Source organism: Coturnix japonica, chromosome Z, assembly GCF_001577835.2.
Source record: "Coturnix japonica isolate 7356 chromosome Z, Coturnix japonica 2.1, whole genome shotgun sequence".
NCBI lineage: Eukaryota > Metazoa > Chordata > Aves > Galliformes > Phasianidae > Coturnix > Coturnix japonica.
This window is the reverse complement of record NC_029547.1, coordinates 17,668,289-17,674,298: the sequence shown is the minus strand read 5'-3', so window position 1 is coordinate 17,674,298 and position 6,010 is coordinate 17,668,289.

Sequence of the window (6,010 nt, the reverse complement as noted above, 5' to 3'; positions counted from 1 at the left end):
TAGGACTATTGGTCTATCTGACTATTTTAATGTTATTTTTTTAAGTCTTTCTTCTTTTTTTTTTTTTTTTTTTTTTCTTTTTTTTTTTTTTCCATTCTCAAACTGATGTATTTTGGTGTTTTTCTTTATATCATAAAAATTGCTCTGATCCTTTCTAAAGTGGAGCATCATAGTGTGTTTATGCTTAGTCGGTAAGGTAAATTGTTCTCATGCAGACAGAGCAGTGACACACAAAAAAAGAAGATGTGAATTATCTCTGCCCATCCCATAGTTTAGATAGCATCTGACTGAGCTGTGCACCTGGGGTATTTCTAGTGGTACCAGGAACCCATGAGGTGTGTCCAACAGTACTTCATTCTTATTCCTTGCTTCAGTCCCACTAGCTATGTTTGTGCAGTTCTTTAATTTCAACACGAAAGAAATTATTCCAAACAATTATTTATTGAGAATCTCCACTCTTGAAGAAACATGTTGATCCTGTGTACCACTGAGACTGTTTAGTAGTTCATTACTCAGAGCATCAAGACAGAATTGCCTAATAAGAGAAGCAAAAGACAGGATGATTTGCATAGCTCGGTTGAACTTCACAGTTTGCATTTCTGAACAGGAGAAAACGCCAAGACTCCATAAGGCAACTACTTATTCCAAATCTGGCATTTTTCCTATGCAGAAAGACAGATTGTGAGGTTCACTGGAGTTATTCAAATCAATCAATTTTTTTTTTCCTGAATACGTTAATAACAAGAACTTTTGTATTATTAGTATACTATTTATGCACTATTTGCATATTAGGATTCTAATGGAGTATATTTGCGTACCTGCCATCTCCTTTTCTTGATACTCCAAGAAAAATCTTAGCAGTGCAGTTAAAGGAATGAGGAAAAGGTTGATACATGTATGCCTTCACTAGAAAATGAAGATGAGTGTGATGCACAACTCATTTGTGACTTTATGTCATTCCATCACTTGGAAGTTATACTAGCAACTCTTAGTCCATGTAAGTGAGAGGTTTCTCACATTCAGCACATAGATCTGACTTGATGGCTCTGCCTGAGTGAATAAAATGGACTAAGGACTGTTCTTTGCTGCAAAAGCTCGTAGGAATTGCAAGGTCTCTGTGTGTTTAGCATGTTTGCCCATCTGACTACGTGAGCTGTATTTGAACCACTTGTTGGGGATAATCCTTGGTCCATGAGAATCTCTGGAATATGACTTTGAATTGTGGCATAGCAGTAGCTGACCTGAGTCAAAACTGTGCCAGGAACATTGATAACAATTTCATGCTACACTTCCTCATCCATGCTCTTGATAACAATTTCATGCTATGCTTTCCCATCCATGCTCTAGATTTGTTTAGCTTATCAGTACAGTGTTATCAGAAGATTTCAGTGCATCCTATCCTGCCTTGGGATATCATCCAGGATCCCTTTCCAGCTCAGTAATATAAGCCCCAGAAGAGTTGTCTGTACTAAGCCCAGTCGTGTAGGACTATTTGCCTTCACAGAATGTGTGGAAGGGCAAAAAAAATGCAACTTCCTTTCTTAGACAAGGTTTACTTATTGGCAGCAGCTTCTCTTAACATGGGGAGAGAAAAGAAAAGCTACGCAAAGCGATGAGTGTCACTAACCTCCCTCATGAAAATAAGCTATAAGTGGTTGAGCTGCTGTCCCCCTTTGGTGGCTTTAAACAAAGATGTCATCTACGATTTTCAGTTTCTGTGAAACCCAAGGAAGCTTTAAGAATGCTGTGAACAGGATAGTGCAGTCAGCTTGCCTGAGACAGACAGCACATCAAGTGATTGCATGTGCAGGGAAATGACATTTGTTTGCTCTGAATACACAAAGAATATGTGCGAGCCTTTTTTCCATGAGTTGTTGAAAACCTGACCTTAAATATTTTGCTTTTCATTAGAGAAGATAAAGATTTCACAGTGACAGGCATATTCAGCTCTTTGCTTTCTCTGGATCAGATATGTCAAAATACTATTGGAGTTTTTTTGTTTATTAATATAATCACAACAAAGAGTGAGAACATAGGTTCTGGACTTGATACATGCTGTTGACTATTTTACAAGACTGCAATTAAAGTGTATTTGATATGTTCCTGTATGATTTGCTACTGTAGTGAAAAGCACAGCTATTAAAACTTTATAGGCAGCTGTGGCTACTTGCTCCTGTGAAAAAACAAATCACAAATTTGTCAGCTTGGTTTCTGTGGTTCTTCAGAAAATAGTGTATTCAAGTCTGGTCTATACTTAATAAGTTTTACTAGCACAATAATGTTTGCTAGCAATTTCTTTCATCTTCATAACTGTTTCACAGTGCCCTAGCAAAGATATGTTTGCTGTTACTCCTGCTGAACTCTTGCTTCACTGATCAGAAGTGGGATATATTTTTAAAAACAGGTTTAAACTAGAATTACTGTTTCTAGGTTCAAACAATGAATGCCTACTGCAGGATTTATAAGAGGAGATGTTCTTAAGTGCAGGCAAGGCTTCTGTTTAATAGATATGAAATAGTTACTAATAAATAAAATCCACTCTTCTTGGCAGGTCAGCCAGTCCTGCTGATTCTTATGACTTCATCACGTTTTTCACTATTTTTGTTTCTTTTTTGAAATCTTTATGCCATTGCATAACATGAATGCATAGAAGTCTGTGCTTCATATTAGAATGCCTTTCTAACCTTAGTGCTAATGGAGAAAAAGATGAAAACACTCTTAACAAATAGAAATATCTAAAATTTGCAGAATTTTACAATTTTTTAAGTTTTTAATCAAAGTATTTCCCAGACATCCTTTTAACACTACATGAATTTTATCTACCTGAGCTGATTTGAAATGTGTTGGATCTCATGCAATGAAATGTCCAGGCAAAAAATCAGTTTACTTTTAAAATGAATTGTATAAGTTATGGAAGTATGGAGATTCAGAAGCTTCTGTTCAAATCTGTTGTTGTTGTTGTTTGCTATTTTGTTTTTGGAACTGTAGGAATATTTAACTTTTTAAGATATGCTTTATAAACTAAAACTTTGAAGTTGTGCTCACTGTAGAATATTGGTTATTAATATTCTGAAGTGAGGAGATTTGGCACAAATGTCACAAGCACAAGATATCCCATGATTTTGTTAAAATAAATAGTGCCCACAAACCTCTTCAGAAGTTGTACCAAGAAGGAGCTTTCTGCCTACATGTGACGGTACACATCTGTTAATTCAGAGATCTGAATGTGAAATCCAGCACTCATGGACTCCAGGTGGATATTTGATACTCTCAGAGGAATTTGGGCTTCATAAACCAGGGTATGGATTATTCACAACGGTGCATGTTATTTCCCTCCTTGTGAGAGAAAAGATATGGATGAAATATTTGCATCAATTATTAATCCCAGTACAAATCAATACAAGTTACTAATAAATGAGAAATAGACATATGTCACTCCCAAAAATCAGCTGTTAATGTCTCTTCACTTACTGAAATGGCATCCTACATATCACAACAGTTCTGTTAGTAACTAGAAAATATTTCATTAGGTGCAAGTTAGGAATGCACACTAGTTCTACCATGAATTCTGCATTCATAGCACACTATAACTTGAGATTGGAATAAAATGTACATACAGCATGAGAAATAAGGACAATAAGTGACTGAACTCAGAAGTACATGATTTTAACACCTAATGGCTCAGTTTGCCTCTCCACACACAATGATTTTGTGCTGATTAAAATTCATTGGAGTATCCCAGGCTTCCGCATGAGGCTGCCATATACAGCATTAAGGACTTCTGAGAAACAGTGTCCTTTGGCAACAGCAGCTGGAAACCAACCAGCATATCTTAGGGTGCCTGAAGTGGCAGTACATTACTGTATACTGGCAACTGAACTTTAAACCTTCAAAGTCCATGCTGATTTCAAGCTTATGGTCTCTTCTTGAAGGTGATATATTTGCTACATCTTCTACAGAACGAAGTAAGACTCAGGACTCAGTCTTTTTCAGAATGGATACTCTTTCCATTCAGTATGCTCATTCAACATATTGACTCTTTCCTTAATGAAATGCATTGATGCCCAAGGATGATGCAGGCAGTGACAGACAACCCCATGGTCATAGTGTGGAGTTGGGCAGACAGCCTTAAGCTTGACTACATTCCGCAGTGATGCCCTGCTGGTAAGAGTACTCTGTTGAGAAAATTGCAGGGATGGGTGGGACATTTTCAAGAGACAAGTTGTCAGGGAAGAGCGCTAATCAGTAGATTAGTGGAACCAATGCATGTTCTAAAGATGCTGACAGACCTGTTCTTACATGTGTGATCATTTCAGTAGTATGTAGTATGCAGAATTCTGAATTTAATTCTCAAATCTCTCTTTATGTACCTGAGACCTGTACTTGAATCTGGCAGTAAATCAGGCAGAAATGGGACTTAGGTGTCCAAGAAATATAGGCGCTGTTAAAACCTTATCCCTCAGCTGTGATTAAACTCACCATCCACACAGGGGTTTCACCTAGTAGCACAACATCAGTGCTTCCCGAAGTTTTCCCTCAGCAACCCTACTTCCAGGGTCACAACCCCACTTTCATTTTCACTTCCAGGCTTGTGGGCCCCAAGTGGGGTCATGACCCTAACTTGGGAACTGCTCTATAACACATTGAAAAAATTAACATACCAGCCAGTAAATACATCAGCAAAACAAACCCATCCAGGCTATCCAAGACCCTGTGCAGTCTGCTGTCCCTAGAGGCCTTACCTATTAAACGTGGGTCAGAGTTTCAAAAACATGTATCTACTTGCAAGCTCACACACTGCTTTGGATATTGGTTACCATTGTCTTGTAGCCTTCCTTTGTGCTATTTGTCTAAGTTGGGTGTTGACAAATATGTGCTAACACGTCTGAAAATATGACCCTCTTTTCCTTGCTCATTCATATGTTGGAGGTGCTGCTTAGATTTATTATTTGCACATAATAGAGTTCACAGTTATTGTGTGTCAGAAACAAGATCTGGAGAGTCTGCTCTTCCCACAGCTGGAGCAACACATACACATCTGCTAAAACTGCAGTGTAAATTGTATTGTCCTTAGCAATTAATCACTTACAGTGCATTCTATCAACTCTCCTCCTGTTTAACTCCTACTGGTCTTTACCCTCTTCTTCCTTCTTTCTCTGCTCTCCATTCTCCTTTTCTTCTGTGCTTCCAACTTCATTTTTTAACCTTTTCTACTGGTGCGCCATATTTGGACATGGAAATGAATGTCCAAATGTTTGTAATGCTCTTGCAGCACTTTCTACCATTAGATCTCAAGGACCTTTGCACAAGTCATGAAATCATCGAGATTATGAAAGCTTTGTATCTTCGTTTTGCACTGGGGAGACAAGCATACTGTTCTGTCAAGGTGTTACTCAAAACGTCCAAAAAACTGGAGGCAGATGAAAAGGCGTAGCTTGAGTTTCACAAGCCCCATGGCGGACTCAAGGAGCAGGGGAAGTTAATACAAGACATACCAGTAGGTGGCACTTCTGAGTTCATTGCACCACCTTTACATCTGTGGGGCTGATAGTAATGGGTTTTTTGTGTGTCATTCTTCAATGATTATTTTTAATAAGGTTTTATCTCTCTTTGTTCTTGTGCTGTTTTCTTGGGATCTTTATCCCGTCCTTCTCTCTCTTCACTTTTCATTTTCCTTGCTAAGATGCTTTTCCGTTGCTTCTCCCTTTCTTCCACTTTTTCCATATGGGATATCTTCTTGGGGGAAAAAAAAAAAGAAAAAAAAAAGAGAGAGAGAGAGAGAGAAAATCTTATAAATTGTAACTTCCTCACTGTTTTTTGTCTCCCAGAAAGGAACTGTCTAAATCCTAACTCAGTAGTTAATGAGGAGACTTGAAACAACACAATGAGATCTACTCCAAAGTGTCTATAAGGCCCTAAGTACGTATCTGAACCTGTGGCTCAAAAATTGCACTTTAATGACCCCTGCACATATTTTATTTATTTATTTGTTTGTTTGTTTGTTTGTTTT